The sequence below is a fragment of the Lepisosteus platostomus genome, chromosome 9 (assembly GCF_059453375.1).
Source record: "Lepisosteus platostomus isolate fLepPlt1 chromosome 9, fLepPlt1.hap1, whole genome shotgun sequence".
Classification (NCBI taxonomy): Eukaryota; Metazoa; Chordata; class Actinopteri; order Semionotiformes; family Lepisosteidae; genus Lepisosteus; species Lepisosteus platostomus.
Window position 1 is genome coordinate 37,752,284 of NC_142619.1, and position 22,588 is coordinate 37,774,871.

The 22,588-nt window shown below is 42.8% G+C and overlaps 14 non-coding genes across 14 annotated transcripts; all 14 read left to right on the forward strand.

Annotated features, from left to right (window-relative positions):
- The first annotated feature begins 533 nt into the window (after positions 1 to 533).
- trnac-gca (transfer RNA cysteine (anticodon GCA)) lies at positions 534 to 605 on the forward strand. Its single transcript has one exon. It is a non-coding gene; the product is annotated as a tRNA-Cys (tRNA).
- A 1,012-nt stretch (positions 606 to 1,617) lies between these two features.
- Positions 1,618 to 1,689, forward strand: trnac-gca (transfer RNA cysteine (anticodon GCA)). Its single transcript has one exon. It is a non-coding gene; the product is annotated as a tRNA-Cys (tRNA).
- Positions 1,690 to 2,699: 1,010 nt separating this feature from the next.
- Positions 2,700 to 2,771, forward strand: trnac-gca (transfer RNA cysteine (anticodon GCA)). Its single transcript has one exon. It is a non-coding gene; the product is annotated as a tRNA-Cys (tRNA).
- A 1,012-nt stretch (positions 2,772 to 3,783) lies between these two features.
- On the forward strand, positions 3,784 to 3,855 carry trnac-gca (transfer RNA cysteine (anticodon GCA)). The gene has a single exon. It is a non-coding gene; the product is annotated as a tRNA-Cys (tRNA).
- Positions 3,856 to 4,867: 1,012 nt separating this feature from the next.
- Positions 4,868 to 4,939, forward strand: trnac-gca (transfer RNA cysteine (anticodon GCA)). Its single transcript has one exon. It is a non-coding gene; the product is annotated as a tRNA-Cys (tRNA).
- A 1,012-nt stretch (positions 4,940 to 5,951) lies between these two features.
- On the forward strand, positions 5,952 to 6,023 carry trnac-gca (transfer RNA cysteine (anticodon GCA)). Its single transcript has one exon. It is a non-coding gene; the product is annotated as a tRNA-Cys (tRNA).
- A 1,010-nt stretch (positions 6,024 to 7,033) lies between these two features.
- trnac-gca (transfer RNA cysteine (anticodon GCA)) lies at positions 7,034 to 7,105 on the forward strand. The gene has a single exon. It is a non-coding gene; the product is annotated as a tRNA-Cys (tRNA).
- A 1,012-nt stretch (positions 7,106 to 8,117) lies between these two features.
- trnac-gca (transfer RNA cysteine (anticodon GCA)) lies at positions 8,118 to 8,189 on the forward strand. The gene has a single exon. It is a non-coding gene; the product is annotated as a tRNA-Cys (tRNA).
- A 1,012-nt stretch (positions 8,190 to 9,201) lies between these two features.
- trnac-gca (transfer RNA cysteine (anticodon GCA)) lies at positions 9,202 to 9,273 on the forward strand. The gene has a single exon. It is a non-coding gene; the product is annotated as a tRNA-Cys (tRNA).
- Positions 9,274 to 10,283: 1,010 nt separating this feature from the next.
- Positions 10,284 to 10,355, forward strand: trnac-gca (transfer RNA cysteine (anticodon GCA)). The gene has a single exon. It is a non-coding gene; the product is annotated as a tRNA-Cys (tRNA).
- A 1,012-nt stretch (positions 10,356 to 11,367) lies between these two features.
- Positions 11,368 to 11,439, forward strand: trnac-gca (transfer RNA cysteine (anticodon GCA)). Its single transcript has one exon. It is a non-coding gene; the product is annotated as a tRNA-Cys (tRNA).
- A 1,012-nt stretch (positions 11,440 to 12,451) lies between these two features.
- Positions 12,452 to 12,523, forward strand: trnac-gca (transfer RNA cysteine (anticodon GCA)). Its single transcript has one exon. It is a non-coding gene; the product is annotated as a tRNA-Cys (tRNA).
- Positions 12,524 to 13,535: 1,012 nt separating this feature from the next.
- On the forward strand, positions 13,536 to 13,607 carry trnac-gca (transfer RNA cysteine (anticodon GCA)). The gene has a single exon. It is a non-coding gene; the product is annotated as a tRNA-Cys (tRNA).
- Positions 13,608 to 14,618: 1,011 nt separating this feature from the next.
- On the forward strand, positions 14,619 to 14,690 carry trnac-gca (transfer RNA cysteine (anticodon GCA)). Its single transcript has one exon. It is a non-coding gene; the product is annotated as a tRNA-Cys (tRNA).
- Positions 14,691 to 22,588: the final 7,898 nt, after the last annotated feature.

Genomic DNA, 22,588 nt, shown 5'->3' on the forward strand with positions numbered 1-22,588 from the left:
CTTGACAAAGCTTAGCGTGACGATGGCAGTACAGGCCATCGTCCCATGACCTCTCTTGAGGTTGTCCTTTGTTGCTCAAGGCTCGCATTTCTCTTTGCTATCAAGATACATAGGCTGTGCTGGACTGTCTTACCTCCATTTTGTGGTGGGTTACACAGCTGGGCCTTCCATTGGCTTAAATGGAGGTAGCCTGTCAATCAAGGTGAGCTGGGCGTGGAGTCAAGGGAATTTAAACCAGACACTATTGGCGGGGAGGAAGTCTTGTCTCTGTGGGTGAGGGGGTTGTTTTCTCATATTCTGGATACTTTTTTGTTCAATGTGTTTTTTCCTGCCATCCCTGGTTATTTTCTTCTATGACCATCCCTGATTTACCTGCAAGGTGGGGTTTCACACGTAGCCATCCTTGTGGGACATGCTCCAAGATCATTGTGAAAAGCCACTCTGCACAAAGTTATCCTTATTACTATTGCTTGCCTTGAGCCTGATTGAAAAGTTACCAATCAGAACACGTAGAGAGGCATCTGGTTCCATGTGGGGGTATAGCTCAGTGGTAGAGCATTTGACTGCAGATCAAGAGGTCCCCGGTTAAAATCCGGGTGCCCCCTTTCCACTTCCCCCAAGTGGCTTTTTCGAGATCTATTTGCAACCCACTGGAGTTCCCGATTGCGTAACAGTTGATATGTTCTTACAAGAACCGTAGGTTTGCAAAATCAAAAAGTGCAGCTGGTGCTGGATTGTGGTTCTGCCGCCTACAATGCCAAAGAACTTCCATGGCGATTGCGGGGACATTTTCATTTCATTTCAGCGTTAATTTGATTCTTCTAGTGTGTACAGATATTTTACTAGATTCCTATCCACTGTGTCTTGGAGTCCACTCACAGGGTTTTGATTCAAATCATGAGCAAATTTAAGGAGGATTTCACTTTGAAACACAAAATGTGTCTGTCTCAAAATTCCCCCAAGTAGAAAAGTTTTTGCTTTTGGGGAATCTGCTGTATATGATAGCCGGATTAAGATACTGTGGTCACGCTGAGAATGTGAAATGGTTCTGAAAGAACAAATGAAACCGATAGGACCCTTGCAACTTGACAAAGCTTAGCGTGACGATGGCAGTACAGGCCATCGTCCCATGACCTCTCTTGAGGTTGTCCTTTGTTGCTCAAGGCTCGCATTTCTCTTTGCTATCAAGATACATAGGCTGTGCTGGACTGTCTTACCTCCATTTTGTGGTGGGTTACACAGCTGGGCCTTCCATTGGCTTAAATGGAGGTAGCCTGTCAATCAAGGTGAGCTGGGGGTGGAGTCAAGGGAATTTAAACCAGACACTATTGGCGGGGAGGAAGTCTTGTCTCTGTGGGTGAGGGGGTTGTTTTCTCATATTCTGGATACTTTTTTGTTCAATGTGTTTTTTCCTGCCATCCCTGGTTATTTTCTTCTATGACCATCCCTGATTTACCTGCAAGGTGGGGTTTCACACATAGCCATCCTTGTGGGACATGCTCCAAGATCATCGTGAAAAGCCACTCTGCACAAAGTTATCCTTATTACTATTGCTTGCCTTGAGCCTGATTGAAAAGTTACCAATCAGAACACGTAGAGAGGCATCTGGTTCTATGTGGGGGTATAGCTCAGTGGTAGAGCATTTGACTGCAGATCAAGAGGGCCCCGGTTCAAATCCGGGTGCCCCCTTTCCACTTCCCCCAAGTGGCTTTTTCGAGATCTATTGGCAACCCACTGGAGTTCCCGCTTGCGTAACAGTTGATATGTTCTTACAAGAACCGTAGGTTTGCAAAATCAAAAAGTGCAGCTGGTGCTGGATTGTGGTTCTGCCGCCTACAATGCCAAAGAGCTTCCATGGCGATTGCGGGGACATTTTCATTTCATTTCAGTGTTAATTTGATTCTTCTAGTGTGTACAGATATTTTACTAGATTCCTATCCACTGTCTTGGAGTCCACTCACAGGGTTTTGATTCAAATCATGAGCAAATTTAAAGAGGATTTCACTTTGAAACACAAAATGTGTCTGTCTCAAAATTCCCCCAAGTAGAAAAGTTTTCGGTTTAGGTGAATCTGCTGTATATGATAGCCGGATTAAGATACTGTGGTCACACTGAGAATGTGAAATGGATCTGAAAGAACAAATGAAACCGATAGAACCCTTGCAACTTGACAAAGCTTAGCGTGACGATGGCAGTACAGGCCTTCGTCCCATGACCTCTCTTGAGGTTGTCCTTTGTTGCTCAAGGCTCGCATTTCTCTTTGCTATCAAGATATATAGGCTGTGCTGGACTGTTTTACCTCCATTTTGTGGTGGGTTACACAGCTGGGCCTTCCATTGGCTTAAATGGAGGTAGCCTGTCAATCAAGGTGAGCTGGGCGTGGAGTCAAGGGAATTTAAACCAGACACTATTGGCGGGGAGGAAGTCTTGTCTCTGTGGGTGAGGGGGTTGTTTTCTCATATTCTGGATACTTTTTTGTTCAATGTGTTTTTTCCTGCCATCCCTGGTTATTTTCTTCTATGACCATCCCTGATTTACCTGCAAGGTGGGGTTTCACACGTAGCCATCCTTGTGGGACATGCTCCAAGATCATCGTGAAAAGCCACTCTGCACAAAGTTATCCTTATTACTATTGCTTGCCTTGAGCCTGATTGAAAAGTTACCAATCAGAACACGTAGAGAGGCATCTGGTTCCATGTGGGGGTATAGCTCAGTGGTAGAGCATTTGACTGCAGATCAAGAGGTCCCCGGTTCAAATCCGGGTGCCCCCTTTCCACTTCCCCCAAGTGGCTTTTTCGAGATCTATTTGCAACCCACTGGAGTTCCCGATTGCGTAAAAGTTGATATGTTCTTACAAGAACCGTAGGTTTGCAAAATCAAAAAGTGCAGCTGGTGCTGGATTGTGGTTCTGCCGCCTACAATGCCAAAGAACTTCCATGGCGATTGCGGGGACATTTTCATTTCATTTCAGCGTTAATTTGATTCTTCTAGTGTGTACAGATATTTTACTAGATTCCTATCCACTGTGTCTTGGAGTCCACTCACAGGGTTTTGATTCAAATCATGAGCAAATTTAAGGAGGATTTCACTTTGAAACACAAAATGTGTCTGTCTCAAAATTCCCCCAAGTAGAAAAGTTTTTGCTTTTGGGGAATCTGCTGTATATGATAGCCGGATTAAGATACTGTGGTCACGCTGAGAATGTGAAATGGTTCTGAAAGAACAAATGAAACCGATAGGACCCTTGCAACTTGACAAAGCTTAGCGTGACGATGGCAGTACAGGCCATCGTCCCATGACCTCTCTTGAGGTTGTCCTTTGTTGCTCAAGGCTCGCATTTCTCTTTGCTATCAAGATACATAGGCTGTGCTGGACTGTCTTACCTCCATTTTGTGGTGGGTTACACAGCTGGGCCTTCCATTGGCTTAAATGGAGGTAGCCTGTCAATCAAGGTGAGCTGGGCGTGGAGTCAAGGGAATTTAAACCAGACACTATTGGCGGGGAGGAAGTCTTGTCTCTGTGGGTGAGGGGGTTGTTTTCTCATATTCTGGATACTTTTTTGTTCAATGTGTTTTTTCCTGCCATCCCTGGTTATTTTCTTCTATGACCATCCCTGATTTACCTGCAAGGTGGGGTTTCACACGTAGCCATCCTTGTGGGACATGCTCCAAGATCATCGTGAAAAGCCACTCTGCACAAAGTTATCCTTATTACTATTGCTTGCCTTGAGCCTGATTGAAAAGTTACCAATCAGAACACGTAGAGAGGCATCTGGTTCCATGTGGGGGTATAGCTCAGTGGTAGAGCATTTGACTGCAGATCAAGAGGTCCCCGGTTCAAATCCGGGTGCCCCCTTTCCACTTCCCCCAAGTGGCTTTTTCGACATCTATTTGCAACCCACTGGAGTTCCCGATTGCGTAACAGTTGATATGTTCTTACAAGAACCGTAGGTTTGCAAAATCAAAAAGTGCAGCTGGTGCTGGATTGTGGTTCTGCCGCCTACAATGCCAAAGAACTTCCATGGCGATTGCGGGGACATTTTCATTTCATTTCAGCGTTAATTTGATTCTTCTAGTGTGTACAGATATTTTACTAGATTCCTATCCACTGTGTCTTGGAGTCCACTCACAGGGTTTTGATTCAAATCATGAGCAAATTTAAGGAGGATTTCACTTTGAAACACAAAATGTGTCTGTCTCAAAATTCCCCCAAGTAGAAAAGTTTTTGCTTTTGGGGAATCTGCTGTATATGATAGCCGGATTAAGATACTGTGGTCACGCTGAGAATGTGAAATGGTTCTGAAAGAACAAATGAAACCGATAGGACCCTTGCAACTTGACAAAGCTTAGCGTGACGATGGCAGTACAGGCCATCGTCCCATGACCTCTCTTGAGGTTGTCCTTTGTTGCTCAAGGCTCGCATTTTTGTTTGCTATCAAGATACATAGGCTGTGCTGGACTGTTTTACCTCCATTTTGTGGCGGGTTACACAGCTGGGCCTTCCATTGGCTTAAATGGAGGTAGCCTGTCAATCAAGGTGAGCTGGGGGTGGAGTCAAGGGAATTTAAACCAGACACTATTGGCGGGGAGGAAGTCTTGTCTCTGTGGGTGAGGGGGTTGTTTTCTCATATTCTGGATACTTTTTTGTTCAATGTGTTTTTTCCTGCCATCCCTGGTTATTTTCTTCTATGACCATCCCTGATTTACCTGCAAGGTGGGGTTTCACACGTAGCCATCCTTGTGGGACATGCTCCAAGATCATTGTGAAAAGCCACTCTGCACAAAGTTATCCTTATTACTATTGCTTGCCTTGAGCCTGATTGAAAAGTTACCAATCAGAACACGTAGAGAGGCATCTGGTTCCATGTGGGGGTATAGCTCAGTGGTAGAGCATTTGACTGCAGATCAAGAGGTCCCCGGTTAAAATCCGGGTGCCCCCTTTCCACTTCCCCCAAGTGGCTTTTTCGAGATCTATTTGCAACCCACTGGAGTTCCCGATTGCGTAACAGTTGATATGTTCTTACAAGAACCGTAGGTTTGCAAAATCAAAAAGTGCAGCTGGTGCTGGATTGTGGTTCTGCCGCCTACAATGCCAAAGAACTTCCATGGCGATTGCGGGGACATTTTCATTTCATTTCAGCGTTAATTTGATTCTTCTAGTGTGTACAGATATTTTACTAGATTCCTATCCACTGTGTCTTGGAGTCCACTCACAGGGTTTTGATTCAAATCATGAGCAAATTTAAGGAGGATTTCACTTTGAAACACAAAATGTGTCTGTCTCAAAATTCCCCCAAGTAGAAAAGTTTTTGCTTTTGGGGAATCTGCTGTATATGATAGCCGGATTAAGATACTGTGGTCACGCTGAGAATGTGAAATGGTTCTGAAAGAACAAATGAAACCGATAGGACCCTTGCAACTTGACAAAGCTTAGCGTGACGATGGCAGTACAGGCCATCGTCCCATGACCTCTCTTGAGGTTGTCCTTTGTTGCTCAAGGCTCGCATTTCTCTTTGCTATCAAGATACATAGGCTGTGCTGGACTGTCTTACCTCCATTTTGTGGTGGGTTACACAGCTGGGCCTTCCATTGGCTTAAATGGAGGTAGCCTGTCAATCAAGGTGAGCTGGGGGTGGAGTCAAGGGAATTTAAACCAGACACTATTGGCGGGGAGGAAGTCTTGTCTCTGTGGGTGAGGGGGTTGTTTTCTCATATTCTGGATACTTTTTTGTTCAATGTGTTTTTTCCTGCCATCCCTGGTTATTTTCTTCTATGACCATCCCTGATTTACCTGCAAGGTGGGGTTTCACACATAGCCATCCTTGTGGGACATGCTCCAAGATCATCGTGAAAAGCCACTCTGCACAAAGTTATCCTTATTACTATTGCTTGCCTTGAGCCTGATTGAAAAGTTACCAATCAGAACACGTAGAGAGGCATCTGGTTCTATGTGGGGGTATAGCTCAGTGGTAGAGCATTTGACTGCAGATCAAGAGGGCCCCGGTTCAAATCCGGGTGCCCCCTTTCCACTTCCCCCAAGTGGCTTTTTCGAGATCTATTGGCAACCCACTGGAGTTCCCGCTTGCGTAACAGTTGATATGTTCTTACAAGAACCGTAGGTTTGCAAAATCAAAAAGTGCAGCTGGTGCTGGATTGTGGTTCTGCCGCCTACAATGCCAAAGAGCTTCCATGGCGATTGCGGGGACATTTTCATTTCATTTCAGTGTTAATTTGATTCTTCTAGTGTGTACAGATATTTTACTAGATTCCTATCCACTGTCTTGGAGTCCACTCACAGGGTTTTGATTCAAATCATGAGCAAATTTAAAGAGGATTTCACTTTGAAACACAAAATGTGTCTGTCTCAAAATTCCCCCAAGTAGAAAAGTTTTCGGTTTAGGTGAATCTGCTGTATATGATAGCCGGATTAAGATACTGTGGTCACACTGAGAATGTGAAATGGATCTGAAAGAACAAATGAAACCGATAGAACCCTTGCAACTTGACAAAGCTTAGCGTGACGATGGCAGTACAGGCCTTCGTCCCATGACCTCTCTTGAGGTTGTCCTTTGTTGCTCAAGGCTCGCATTTCTCTTTGCTATCAAGATATATAGGCTGTGCTGGACTGTTTTACCTCCATTTTGTGGTGGGTTACACAGCTGGGCCTTCCATTGGCTTAAATGGAGGTAGCCTGTCAATCAAGGTGAGCTGGGCGTGGAGTCAAGGGAATTTAAACCAGACACTATTGGCGGGGAGGAAGTCTTGTCTCTGTGGGTGAGGGGGTTGTTTTCTCATATTCTGGATACTTTTTTGTTCAATGTGTTTTTTCCTGCCATCCCTGGTTATTTTCTTCTATGACCATCCCTGATTTACCTGCAAGGTGGGGTTTCACACGTAGCCATCCTTGTGGGACATGCTCCAAGATCATCGTGAAAAGCCACTCTGCACAAAGTTATCCTTATTACTATTGCTTGCCTTGAGCCTGATTGAAAAGTTACCAATCAGAACACGTAGAGAGGCATCTGGTTCCATGTGGGGGTATAGCTCAGTGGTAGAGCATTTGACTGCAGATCAAGAGGTCCCCGGTTCAAATCCGGGTGCCCCCTTTCCACTTCCCCCAAGTGGCTTTTTCGAGATCTATTTGCAACCCACTGGAGTTCCCGATTGCGTAAAAGTTGATATGTTCTTACAAGAACCGTAGGTTTGCAAAATCAAAAAGTGCAGCTGGTGCTGGATTGTGGTTCTGCCGCCTACAATGCCAAAGAACTTCCATGGCGATTGCGGGGACATTTTCATTTCATTTCAGCGTTAATTTGATTCTTCTAGTGTGTACAGATATTTTACTAGATTCCTATCCACTGTGTCTTGGAGTCCACTCACAGGGTTTTGATTCAAATCATGAGCAAATTTAAGGAGGATTTCACTTTGAAACACAAAATGTGTCTGTCTCAAAATTCCCCCAAGTAGAAAAGTTTTTGCTTTTGGGGAATCTGCTGTATATGATAGCCGGATTAAGATACTGTGGTCACGCTGAGAATGTGAAATGGTTCTGAAAGAACAAATGAAACCGATAGGACCCTTGCAACTTGACAAAGCTTAGCGTGACGATGGCAGTACAGGCCATCGTCCCATGACCTCTCTTGAGGTTGTCCTTTGTTGCTCAAGGCTCGCATTTCTCTTTGCTATCAAGATACATAGGCTGTGCTGGACTGTCTTACCTCCATTTTGTGGTGGGTTACACAGCTGGGCCTTCCATTGGCTTAAATGGAGGTAGCCTGTCAATCAAGGTGAGCTGGGCGTGGAGTCAAGGGAATTTAAACCAGACACTATTGGCGGGGAGGAAGTCTTGTCTCTGTGGGTGAGGGGGTTGTTTTCTCATATTCTGGATACTTTTTTGTTCAATGTGTTTTTTCCTGCCATCCCTGGTTATTTTCTTCTATGACCATCCCTGATTTACCTGCAAGGTGGGGTTTCACACGTAGCCATCCTTGTGGGACATGCTCCAAGATCATCGTGAAAAGCCACTCTGCACAAAGTTATCCTTATTACTATTGCTTGCCTTGAGCCTGATTGAAAAGTTACCAATCAGAACACGTAGAGAGGCATCTGGTTCCATGTGGGGGTATAGCTCAGTGGTAGAGCATTTGACTGCAGATCAAGAGGTCCCCGGTTCAAATCCGGGTGCCCCCTTTCCACTTCCCCCAAGTGGCTTTTTCGACATCTATTTGCAACCCACTGGAGTTCCCGATTGCGTAACAGTTGATATGTTCTTACAAGAACCGTAGGTTTGCAAAATCAAAAAGTGCAGCTGGTGCTGGATTGTGGTTCTGCCGCCTACAATGCCAAAGAACTTCCATGGCGATTGCGGGGACATTTTCATTTCATTTCAGCGTTAATTTGATTCTTCTAGTGTGTACAGATATTTTACTAGATTCCTATCCACTGTGTCTTGGAGTCCACTCACAGGGTTTTGATTCAAATCATGAGCAAATTTAAGGAGGATTTCACTTTGAAACACAAAATGTGTCTGTCTCAAAATTCCCCCAAGTAGAAAAGTTTTTGCTTTTGGGGAATCTGCTGTATATGATAGCCGGATTAAGATACTGTGGTCACGCTGAGAATGTGAAATGGTTCTGAAAGAACAAATGAAACCGATAGGACCCTTGCAACTTGACAAAGCTTAGCGTGACGATGGCAGTACAGGCCATCGTCCCATGACCTCTCTTGAGGTTGTCCTTTGTTGCTCAAGGCTCGCATTTTTGTTTGCTATCAAGATACATAGGCTGTGCTGGACTGTTTTACCTCCATTTTGTGGCGGGTTACACAGCTGGGCCTTCCATTGGCTTAAATGGAGGTAGCCTGTCAATCAAGGTGAGCTGGGGGTGGAGTCAAGGGAATTTAAACCAGACACTATTGGCGGGGAGGAAGTCTTGTCTCTGTGGGTGAGGGGGTTGTTTTCTCATATTCTGGATACTTTTTTGTTCAATGTGTTTTTTCCTGCCATCCCTGGTTATTTTCTTCTATGACCATCCCTGATTTACCTGCAAGGTGGGGTTTCACACGTAGCCATCCTTGTGGGACATGCTCCAAGATCATCGTGAAAAGCCACTCTGCACAAAGTTATCCTTATTACTATTGCTTGCCTTGAGCCTGATTGAAAAGTTACCAATCAGAACACGTAGAGAGGCATCTGGTTCTATGTGGGGGTATAGCTCAGTGGTAAAGCATTTGACTGCAGATCAAGAGGGCCCCGGTTCAAATCCGGGTGCCCCCTTTCCACTTCCCCCAAGTGGCTTTTTCGAGATCTATTGGCAACCCACTGGAGTTCCCGCTTGCGTAACAGTTGATATGTTCTTACAAGAACCGTAGGTTTGCAAAATCAAAAAGTGCAGCTGGTGCTGGATTGTGGTTCTGCCGCCTACAATGCCAAAGAGCTTCCATGGCGATTGCGGGGACATTTTCATTTCATTTCAGTGTTAATTTGATTCTTCTAGTGTGTACAGATATTTTACTAGATTCCTATCCACTGTCTTGGAGTCCACTCACAGGGTTTTGATTCAAATCATGAGCAAATTTAAGGAGGATTTCACTTTGAAACACAAAATGTGTCTGTCTCAAAATTCCCCCAAGTAGAAAAGTTTTCGGTTTAGGTGAATCTGCTGTATATGATAGCCGGATTAAGATACTGTGGTCACACTGAGAATGTGAAATGGATCTGAAAGAACAAATGAAACCGATAGAACCCTTGCAACTTGACAAAGCTTAGCGTGACGATGGCAGTACAGGCCTTCGTCCCATGACCTCTCTTGAGGTTGTCCTTTGTTGCTCAAGGCTCGCATTTCTCTTTGCTATCAAGATACATAGGCTGTGCTGGACTGTTTTACCTCCATTTTGTGGTGGGTTACACAGCTGGGCCTTCCATTGGCTTAAATGGAGGTAGCCTGTCAATCAAGGTGAGCTGGGCGTGGAGTCAAGGGAATTTAAACCAGACACTATTGGCGGGGAGGAAGTCTTGTCTCTGTGGGTGAGGGGGTTGTTTTCTCATATTCTGGATACTTTTTTGTTCAATGTGTTTTTTCCTGCCATCCCTGGTTATTTTCTTCTATGACCATCCCTGATTTACCTGCAAGGTGGGGTTTCACACGTAGCCATCCTTGTGGGACATGCTCCAAGATCATCGTGAAAAGCCACTCTGCACAAAGTTATCCTTATTACTATTGCTTGCCTTGAGCCTGATTGAAAAGTTACCAATCAGAACACGTAGAGAGGCATCTGGTTCTATGTGGGGGTATAGCTCAGTGGTAGAGCATTTGACTGCAGATCAAGAGGGCCCCGGTTCAAATCCGGGTGCCCCCTTTCCACTTCCCCCAAGTGGCTTTTTCGAGATCTATTGGCAACCCACTGGAGTTCCCGCTTGCGTAACAGTTGATATGTTCTTACAAGAACCGTAGGTTTGCAAAATCAAAAAGTGCAGCTGGTGCTGGATTGTGGTTCTGCCGCCTACAATGCCAAAGAGCTTCCATGGCGATTGCGGGGACATTTTCATTTCATTTCAGTGTTAATTTGATTCTTCTAGTGTGTACAGATATTTTACTAGATTCTTATCCACTGTGTCTTGGAGTCCACTCACAGGGTTTTGATTCAAATCATGAGCAAATTTAAGGAGGATTTCACTTTGAAACACAAAATGTGTCTGTCTCAAAATTCCCCCAAGTAGAAAAGTTTTTGCTTTTGGGGAATCTGCTGTATATGATAGCCGGATTAAGATACTGTGGTCACGCTGAGAATGTGAAATGGTTCTGAAAGAACAAATGAAACCGATAGGACCCTTGCAACTTGACAAAGCTTAGCGTGACGATGGCAGTACAGGCCATCGTCCCATGACCTCTCTTGAGGTTGTCCTTTGTTGCTCAAGGCTTGCATTTCTCATTGCTATCAAGATACATAGGCTGTGCTGGACTGTCTTACCTCCATTTTGTGGTGGGTTACACAGCTGGGCCTTCCATTGGCTTAAATGGAGGTAGCCTGTCAATCAAGGTGAGCTGGGCGTGGAGTCAAGGGAATTTAAACCAGACACTATTGGCAGGGAGGAAGTCTTGTCTCTGTGGGTGAGGGGGTTGTTTTCTCATATTCTGGATACTTTTTTGTTCAATGTGTTTTTTCCTGCCATCCCTGGTTATTTTCTTCTATGACCATCCCTGATTTACCTGCAAGGTGGGGTTTCACACGTAGCCATCCTTGTGGGACATGCTCCAAGATCATCGTGAAAAGCCACTCTGCACAAAGTTATCCTTATTACTATTGCTTGCCTTGAGCCTGATTGAAAAGTTACCAATCAGAACACGTAGAGAGGCATCTGGTTCCATGTGGGGGTATAGCTCAGTGGTAGAGCATTTGACTGCAGATCAAGAGGTCCCCGGTTAAAATCCGGGTGCCCCCTTTCCACTTCCCCCAAGTGGCTTTTTCGAGATCTATTTGCAACCCACTGGAGTTCCCGATTGCGTAAAAGTTGATATGTTCTTACAAGAACCGTAGGTTTGCAAAATCAAAAAGTGCAGCTGGTGCTGGATTGTGGTTCTGCCGCCTACAATGCCAAAGAACTTCCATGGCGATTGCGGGGACATTTTCATTTCATTTCAGCGTTAATTTGATTCTTCTAGTGTGTACAGATATTTTACTAGATTCCTATCCACTGTGTCTTGGAGTCCACTCACAGGGTTTTGATTCAAATCATGAGCAAATTTAAGGAGGATTTCACTTTGAAACACAAAATGTGTCTGTCTCAAAATTCCCCCAAGTAGAAAAGTTTTTGCTTTTGGGGAATCTGCTGTATATGATAGCCGGATTAAGATACTGTGGTCACGCTGAGAATGTGAAATGGTTCTGAAAGAACAAATGAAACCGATAGGACCCTTGCAACTTGACAAAGCTTAGCGTGACGATGGCAGTACAGGCCATCGTCCCATGACCTCTCTTGAGGTTGTCCTTTGTTGCTCAAGGCTCGCATTTCTCTTTGCTATCAAGATACATAGGCTGTGCTGGACTGTCTTACCTCCATTTTGTGGTGGGTTACACAGCTGGGCCTTCCATTGGCTTAAATGGAGGTAGCCTGTCAATCAAGGTGAGCTGGGCGTGGAGTCAAGGGAATTTAAACCAGACACTATTGGCGGGGAGGAAGTCTTGTCTCTGTGGGTGAGGGGGTTGTTTTCTCATATTCTGGATACTTTTTTGTTCAATGTGTTTTTTCCTGCCATCCCTGGTTATTTTCTTCTATGACCATCCCTGATTTACCTGCAAGGTGGGGTTTCACACGTAGCCATCCTTGTGGGACATGCTCCAAGATCATCGTGAAAAGCCACTCTGCACAAAGTTATCCTTATTACTATTGCTTGCCTTGAGCCTGATTGAAAAGTTACCAATCAGAACACGTAGAGAGGCATCTGGTTCCATGTGGGGGTATAGCTCAGTGGTAGAGCATTTGACTGCAGATCAAGAGGTCCCCGGTTCAAATCCGGGTGCCCCCTTTCCACTTCCCCCAAGTGGCTTTTTCGACATCTATTTGCAACCCACTGGAGTTCCCGATTGCGTAACAGTTGATATGTTCTTACAAGAACCGTAGGTTTGCAAAATCAAAAAGTGCAGCTGGTGCTGGATTGTGGTTCTGCCGCCTACAATGCCAAAGAACTTCCATGGCGATTGCGGGGACATTTTCATTTCATTTCAGCATTAATTTGATTCTTCTAGTGTGTACAGATATTTTACTAGATTCCTATCCACTGTGTCTTGGAGTCCACTCACAGGGTTTTGATTCAAATCATGAGCAAATTTAAGGAGGATTTCACTTTGAAACACAAAATGTGTCTGTCTCAAAATTCCCCCAAGTAGAAAAGTTTTTGCTTTTGGGGAATCTGCTGTATATGATAGCCGGATTAAGATACTGTGGTCACGCTGAGAATGTGAAATGGTTCTGAAAGAACAAATGAAACCGATAGGACCCTTGCAACTTGACAAAGCTTAGCGTGACGATGGCAGTACAGGCCATCGTCCCATGACCTCTCTTGAGGTTGTCCTTTGTTGCTCAAGGCTCGCATTTCTCTTTGCTATCAAGATACATAGGCTGTGCTGGACTGTCTTACCTCCATTTTGTGGTGGGTTACACAGCTGGGCCTTCCATTGGCTTAAATGGAGGTAGCCTGTCAATCAAGGTGAGCTGGGCGTGGAGTCAAGGGAATTTGAACCAGACACTATTGGCGGGGAGGAAGTCTTGTCTCTGTGGGTGAGGGGGTTGTTTTCTCATATTCTGGATACTTTTTTGTTCAATGTGTTTTTTCCTGCCATCCCTGGTTATTTTCTTCTATGACCATCCCTGATTTACCTGCAAGGTGGGGTTTCACACGTAGCCATCCTTGTGGGACATGCTCCAAGATCATTGTGAAAAGCCACTCTGCACAAAGTTATCCTTATTACTATTGCTTGCCTTGAGCCTGATTGAAAAGTTACCAATCAGAACACGTAGAGAGGCATCTGGTTCCATGTGGGGGTATAGCTCAGTGGTAGAGCATTTGACTGCAGATCAAGAGGTCCCCGGTTCAAATCCGGGTGCCCCCTTTCCACTTCCCCCAAGTGGCTTTTTCGACATCTATTTGCAACCCACTGGAGTTCCCGATTGCGTAACAGTTGATATGTTCTTACAAGAACCGTAGGTTTGCAAAATCAAAAAGTGCAGCTGGTGCTGGATTGTGGTTCTGCCGCCTACAATGCCAAAGAACTTCCATGGCGATTGCGGGGACATTTTCATTTCATTTCAGCGTTAATTTGATTCTTCTAGTGTGTACAGATATTTTACTAGATTCCTATCCACTGTGTCTTGGAGTCCACTCACAGGGTTTTGATTCAAATCATGAGCAAATTTAAGGAGGATTTCACTTTGAAACACAAAATGTGTCTGTCTCAAAATTCCCCCAAGTAGAAAAGTTTTCGGTTTAGGTGAATCTGCTGTATATGATAGCCGGATTAAGATACTGTGGTCACGCTGAGAATGTGAAATGGTTCTGAAAGAACAAATGAAACCGATAGGACCCTTGCAACTTGACAAAGCTTAGCGTGACGATGGCAGTACAGGCCATCGTCCCATGACCTCTCTTGAGGTTGTCCTTTGTTGCTCAAGGCTCGCATTTTTGTTTGCTATCAAGATACATAGGCTGTGCTGGACTGTTTTACCTCCATTTTGTGGCGGGTTACACAGCTGGGCCTTCCATTGGCTTAAATGGAGGTAGCCTGTCAATCAAGGTGAGCTGGGGGTGGAGTCAAGGGAATTTAAACCAGACACTATTGGCGGGGAGGAAGTCTTGTCTCTGTGGGTGAGGGGTTGTTTTCTCATATTCTGGATACTTTTTTGTTCAATGTGTTTTTTCCTGCCATCCCTGGTTATTTTCTTCTATGACCATCCCTGATTTACCTGCAAGGTGGGGTTTCACACGTAGCCATCCTTGTGGGACATGCTCCAAGATCATCGTGAAAAGCCACTCTGCACAAAGTTATCCTTATTACTATTGCTTGCCTTGAGCCTGATTGAAAAGTTACCAATCAGAACACATAGAGAGGCATCTGGTTCTATGTGGGGGTATAGCTCAGTGGTAGAGCATTTGACTGCAGATCAAGAGGTCCCCGGTTCAAATCCGGGTGCCCCCTTTCCACTTCCCCCAAGTGGCTTTTTCGAGATCTATTGGCAACCCACTGGAGTTCCCGCTTGCGTAACAGTTGATATGTTCTTACAAGAACCGTAGGTTTGCAAAATCAAAAAGTGCAGCTGGTGCTGGGTTGTGGTTCTGCCGCCTACAATGCCAAAGAGCTTCCATGGCGATTGCGGGGACATTTTCATTTCATTTCAGTGTTAATTTGATTCTTCTAGTGTGTACAGATATTTTACTAGATTCCTATCCACTGTGTCTTGGAGTCCACTCACAGGGTTTTGATTCAAATCATGAGCAAATTTAAGGAGGATTTCACTTTGAAACACAAAATGTGTCTGTCTCAAAATTCCCCCAAGTAGAAAAGTTTTCGGTTTAGGTGAATCTGCTGTATATGATAGCCGGATTAAGATACTGTGGTCACACTGAGAATGTGAAATGGATCTGAAAGAACAAATGAAACCGATAGGACCCTTGCAACTTGACAAAGCTTAGCGTGACGATGGCAGTACAGGCCTTCGTCCCATGACCTCTCTTGAGGTTGTCCTTTGTTGCTCAAGGCTCGCATTTCTCTTTGCTATCAAGATACATAGGCTGTGCTGGACTGTTTTACCTCCATTTTGTGGTGGGTTACACAGCTGGGCCTTCCATTGGCTTAAATGGAGGTAGCCTGTCAATCAAGGTGAGCTGGGGGTGGAGTCAAGGGAATTTAAACCAGACACTATTGGCGGGGAGGAAGTCTTGTCTCTGTGGGTGAGGGGGTTGTTTTCTCATATTCTGGATACTTTTTTGTTCAATGTGTTTTTTCCTGCCATCCCTGGTTATTTTCTTCTATGACCATCCCTGATTTACCTGCAAGGTGGGGTTTCACACGTAGCCATCCTTGTGGGACATGCTCCAAGATCATTGTGAAAAGCCACTCTGCACAAAGTTATCCTTATTACTATTGCTTGCCTTGAGCCTGATTAAATAGGTGCTAATCAGAACACTTAGAGATTAGGCTGCTTTTATGTGGGGGTATTTTAAATTTTAGAAAGGTTAAATAATGGAGATCCTTTTCTAAAAAAGAATAAAAGAGATTATCGTTCTTATATAACCTTGACTATAACTTTGCCATAATTCAGTGTTTCCTTGCAGATTTGTACCTGTCTTTCTGCATGCCTGCATTAATTTGGGTTGTTTATTTCTAATTATATGCACAGTGAATACCAGTTAAACAGAGAAATAATTGAACATAAAATATTTAGAAAATCTAAATGTAACTAGAATAAATTAATTTTATGTTTTGCTGCAGTATTGAGCAAATTTTTTAAAAACACAGTTTTTATAGTGCAATGAAGGTTTGGTCTGTTCTTCAAACCAACATGCTTCTTGAATTATGAGAAACTGTCTGTGTTGTTTTAACCCGTGTTTGTGAAATATTTCCCCAGGTGCATAGATGGCTTGTTAAAATAAAACTGAAGCAGGTAGTGCAATGCATGCATTGCAAACACTATTCTTTTTCTGGCTTTGTAGCTCTCAAGCAGGGACTATAGACCTTCAGAGACTGAAGAAAAGAGGTACAGGTGATTAACGATGAAGGTAAGTGCCAGAGGAGAGTGTAAAATAAGTCACTGGTGAAGTAATGCTTTTCTGGTTAAGCTGCAAAGAATACAGATGTGAGTTATGAATCTTTGCAAGAAGTGATTTACAGTAATCAAACCTAGAGAACATAAGATCTTCAGTAGAGAGGACATGGTAAATTTGTATACTTTGCAAAGAAATTGCAGGAAACCCATGCCAAGGAATTTTCACAAATTGTAAAAGTGAGATCAAAGGTGACACCATATGTCCTTCCTAAAGGAGAAGGTGGAAGAGTGTTTGAGCCATTACAAAACCCATAGATCAGAGGAGGAATCAGCTGCAATGAACAGAAGATACTGATTACTGAGCTCTCTGGAATGATGTTAATCTATGTATTATAAAAAGAAAAGAAAGAACAAGAGGGGTGAGGATGAAAGGTTCAAGGGCATATCCTGGAAGATTGATAGGCAGGAAGAAACCGGCTGTGATCAGTAAATGAAACATTCAGATAAGCAAGGGAAGGACATGGTTGACTGTTAAAGTTAGAGGCGATGTCAAGGCCAATCAGAGTAGAGGACAATAGCATAAGCTCAGAAGAGAGGATCAGCTACAGACAGGAGGGTTGTTTCCATGGAAATACTCATTCTTGTAATGATAAAAAAAAGTCATTTTGAGTGTTAGATTCTGTCCACCACCGTAATGCCTGAGCCCCACAAACAGTTACCTCATCCAAACCTAACTGTTGATTTATGGTTTATAGATCATCGTCAAATATCCAGCCATACATTTTTCTGTGTATACTTTATGCTTATTCCCTTTATGGTGTTAGAAGGAGAAGAATAAATCATCTGATCGTCTGGAGCTAAAACAGCAGTATATAAATGAGTCTTGGCAATTATGTCAGAAATACAGAACAGCATTAACACTGTCTGGCATTGTAAATATTCGTAACAACAATATAAACTATATCTTAATACATTAAATCAGGAAAAGGGTCAAACTTAATCACATATTTTTGTATCATACATGACAGTAAATTCAAGAAAGTTTGAATCACTTTTTGTTTACATACATGCTTGGGGACATTTGATATTGTTTGTCAATGCTTTCAAGTTTTGGGATAAATAGTTAAAAATTCTCAAAATTCCTTCAAAACCTTCCTTTCCAGTATGTCCCATGTCCACTATAGTCCCACCACTCTAATCCCCATGTGTATTTTTAGATAAATTTAGTAAGTACATTATTATTCCTCCAGTGTGCTACTGATGTCCCTGTATATCTTCATCCTTTTCATTCATTTTCATCTGTCCCCACGTTCCAGTTTTGGTGAATGAGGTTTTGGAAATTTCCTTCATTGTAACCCAACATTTTTAATGTAGAATACAACTTGTACACATTAATCTAAGATGTTATTAATGCACAGATATTTTAAATGATAATTCTGAAGGCTGCCACACTCCCTAGCCCATGGGACACCAGATATTGTTGTCACCAGAGGTTTTACGGTTCTGCCTCTTTGCCGCCAGGGGGCACCTCCAGCACTGGCTGCAGTCCCAGCTGCGCAGCAGAGACGCAGACAACATAGACAGCTGAGTTAAGCCGTAGCCAATCACAGACTGCCCAATGTACCCTGCGCTCCACACCTCCCTTTCTCAGCTCTATAAAAACTGTGTTCACTATCCCATCTCATATATATCTGGTTAGAGCAGCTCTAGACTGCTCTTACGTATTTTTTCCAGGACTTTAATCCTGCTGCTTATCCTGCTTCTGTTTTATTTCAGTACTTGTTCACCCTTTTGGTCTTGATTTCTTGTTTTTTTTTCTCCAGATTACTGTACTTCTAGTTTGCTTTTATTTCTTTGGATTGACTTCCTGGTTCCTGATTTTGGTCTGTTCCTGACCTTTGATTGATGATTTAGTCTTGTTGTTTAGGTTTAGTATATCCATTTATTGGTTCCTGTACAGGGTCAAATTCCCTGTTCCCTTAATCTGTATAAGCAGTCCCTTTACAGGTGGAGGTAAAACTTTAATGATATCCAATCTAATGCATTTCTAACATGATTCAATTAATAGACCATTACCATTATAAATGAGAAACGTACTGTACTGTAGTATAACTCTAGTTTATTTGGAATTCCAGAAGTCATTTTTTGTCATACGTCACATTTTTGGTTACATTATATTTGGAGTATTAACAAGCTGTCCTAAATAATACTTAAACACGAATTGAACCAAATAGCTCAACTTGTTAAAAATGCTTGTGAAACTTTCTTTAAATTAACAGTAATGCATTCAAGATTTTCTTGGTTTCAAACTTACAGGTATAATTAGTATTATGGTTTAGTGTGCTCTCTGAAGGCACCAGTTCTGTAGGGTTTGGGCATTTACTGGGACAATTATTAATTGTAGCAGTAAATCACAAAATTGATTATTTTGATGGCTTTAGAATCCAACCATGCAATATAACTCAAACAACGCACACACACAGGTACTAATACACGAGGATACATTTATTAATACATAGAATATGCATATAAACCTAACAGATCTTATCGAGAGGGTTATCAGAATACAAAAGGTATATATTCCGTCAGTTACAAAGAGTTACATATATCAAGAGGACATACGTTCAGTATATCATTCATTTAGACCCTTTCATAAATGAACTTGGTTATAACTTCTACATTAGATACTCAAAACAAGTACATAACTCTTAGGAATTAAATTGATATCAACTGGTTGGGATAACAATTGAATTCTTGAGCTGTAATGCATTGAAGTTGAATACTCATCCAATCTCTGGGGATTCAGATCTCCTGCGGGCTCAAAGAAACAGTTGCAGGCTTGTTGCTGTCCAATCCGCGCTCTCTGGCTAGGTGCCAGGCTGTGCTGTGCGGTTTGCGACGGTTCGCTGCAGATGCTCACTGACTGGCTAGTTAGTGTTGGCTTTAACTAGCAAAGTTTGTGCACAGGAGAAAAGATGACTGTGGGTCCCAGCAAGTCAGGAAGAAGTCCGGTTCGTTCCTGATGAAGAGCTAGTTCTGAATAGTGATTCAGCTGTCCACAGTTCCGACCTGTTCATGAGGCTTGCTGCTGATGCTAACCTCAGGTGGATCCTCTGGTTACTCTCTGGCAACCTCCGCTCTAGACTCTTAGAACAAAGGAAAGTTCTGGCACTCGGACACACTGGCCGTTCCGTGGTTGTCCGGGCTGAGTCTCAGGATGGTCAGGAGGCGCGCTGCGAGAATGTCCTGCCCTTGGGAGCCTTCTGCTCCTGGGCCATCCTGCCCTGGAATTCTCCTTTGAATTCCCTTTAGAAAAGTCCACAGAATTCTACTGAATCTCCCAGGCTCTCTGTGTTGCCTGTTTTTACCTGGAGGAACTTCAGCTCGTTGATTGGCTGAAAGTTCCATGGGCATCAGAGTCCCGCGTGGGTTACTCGGCCCTACCAGTCCCTGATTGGTTGATCAAGGTGAGATATGAGTCACTTACTCCTGACACTTAGGAATGCAGTCCAGATGTCCATCTGGCACTCCCTAGACAGATAGGCGCCAATGGATGACCATTGATCATGATAGCCAGGCTTAGCTAAGTGCATCCCCCTTTGGGAGCTGTCCCTTATCAAAAGAAAACATCTTTAAATCAGCCTGCATGAATAGTTTCTCTGTGGCTGCACCACAGAGATGAACAGAGATGGGGCCTCATTTGGGAAGGCTCAGAACGCTTAATTCTTTCTTATTAATAAGCCTCGCCACTACAATGGTGTTTCAATCAATCAGTCAAGGTTTATTTATCAATGCACGAACAGTACAGCATACAGCGGTGTTGTCGGCAATGAAATGCTTTATCTCGTTAAGAGGGATAGAAGAGTAGAAGGATAGAAGTTTAAACGGATTAGGTTAAGATTCGGATACAATAAATTATACAATTGCAATTAACAATACAGATTGCTTGAAAGTAACACAAGGAGATATGGTAGGATAGGAGGTATTCAGCGCTGTTCATATGTGTCCTGAGCGTGCAAAGTGACAAGCGGGAGCCGGTGCAATCTATCTGTTGAAGTAGGTTGCCTATTCGCCAGCGGCCGTTTGTATAATTGCGGCTTTCTGCTGTGGTTGGCTGTTTAGCAGTCTTATTGTCTGCGGGAAGAAGCTGTTACGAAACCTGGTGGTCTTGGTCTGTATACTTCGTTATCGTTTTCCAGAAGGTAGTAGAGAGAACAAGTTGTGGTTAGGGTGACTGGGGTCCCTGAGGATAGACCTGGCCTTCTTGAGGCATCTAACAGTGTAGATATTCTTGATGTTTGGTAGCACGCACCCTGTAGTGTTTTGAGCCAGTTTCCCCACCCTCTGGAGTACCTTGCGCTCTCAGACGGAGCAGTTCAATTCAGTAGATATATTGAAGCGCTTTTTTACAGCTGCTCATTTGAATTTGATTAAATTTAAAGCAGATACTATTTTCCTTTGTGGCCAGAACATACATAATTATGATGACATTGGGCTTATCAGTCTAGCACCTTTCAGTACATAGTGGCTTGTGCAAGCAGGCATAACCACTGTTTTTCTACTGCAGGTCCAGAGCTTGAGTGGTGGAAAAAGGAGGCAGACATTTATTTTTAAAGGTACTGTATACAATTCCCTTTTTCACAAAGAATAAATTATTGTTGATAAAATGAATACCGCTGATACAAATTCACTAGATAACCTCATGGACAAGCCTTAAATCTTTTGAAAGTACATGAACAAGTTGAGCTCTGTGGCATAGATAACATTTAGTCAGTAACAAAATTAATTTTGAAATATGGCACAGTGGTGCAGTGGACAACATTGTTGCCTCACAGCACTGGGTTCAATTTCAGACCTGGATGATATTTGTGTGGAGTTTGTATGTTCTAGCCTTGTTCACATGGATGTCCTCCGGGAACTCTGATTACCTCCCAAAGTTCATAAACATAGTGATAGGTTAATTGACTTCTGTTGTATTTTAAAATTGGCCCTAGTGTGAATGCACCCATCGCTTTCTGGGATAGGCTTTGACTTCCCCGCAATCCTGAATTGGAGTTAGAAAAGCAGTTAGAAAATGGATGGATGAAAAGTAAAACAGTAATCGAATGAGTTATGAAAAATAACGTATACTTTTTTTTTTGCTTTTCTTTATTTATGAAGTACAATATAAAATTCATCTCTAGGGAAACTTATTGGTAACAATAAAAAATAATTTCATAGTTCATTATCTATGACTATTCTTTCATACTTGGTTAATCACATTTTTAATTGCACTGAATAAAACTAATAATGAAGCTGTTGGGGGGAAAGCATTTTCATTTTTGTTGCTTTCTGTTACATTTTTAATACTGTACCATTGTCATTTATTTACATGGGGAATAAAAGTCTTGATGGTTATTACTGTAGATATTGTGAAGGTAAGGTTGCCAAAGAGAATTAAAATGGGCATTCATTACTCTAGGAACGCATAGTGGCCACACTGAAAGCTAGAGACAAAAAAATAACAGTTTACGGTTCAAGGCTCAACAGCTGAAATTTCTTTTTCTCCCTACTTTTCAGTGTGGAAATTAAACTCGACTTGTTCCTTTGCAGCCTTTATTCTAACACATCTCCCCACTCACATGAAATAAAATTATGAACTTCAAACACAACATCATTCAAAAACATTATCATTACTAAATCATTATGCTTGTATTTAAAAAAAAAAAGTATTAATGAAATCCCTTTTAAAAGATTGATTAGCATAAATGTGGCAGTGAGACTCATGCAGACATACGTTTCCTCTAGTTATTCTTAATTGCAACTCCCTCCCACAAAAAAATACACCACTGGCCTTTACTGACCTTTATATACAGAGTTTGACAACCACACCTAGTGTGTTACTGTATATGTAGAAAGAAATTTCCTTTGGAATTATAGTTATGCTTTAGTGGGGGGTTTCGTAGCATTTTGTAGCAGTCTCGGCAATTTCCTTTGTCAGTGCTTAGTAATGATGAAAGAAAAGCACTATTTTTATAAAAAGACCTGACCAGGGTACTTCCCTGGGGACAGTTTCTCTCAAATGCCTTGTCTACTTACATTAGAAGTAACTCCTGAAAGCAGAATATTGCATTTCATTCAGCTGTGCTGCCACACTTTTAATATCATTGGGTAAAAACAACACATCACAACACGTTAAATGTAAACTTTTCTCTCCCTCCAAATTTAATATAAATATAACTGACAAAAATGACCTGTTTAGTGTTGGCAGCAAGCAATCATATACAAATCTATCATTTGTAAACATGTACTGTATTCAGTTTTAGTTTTCAATTATGACTTTTCACAGCTT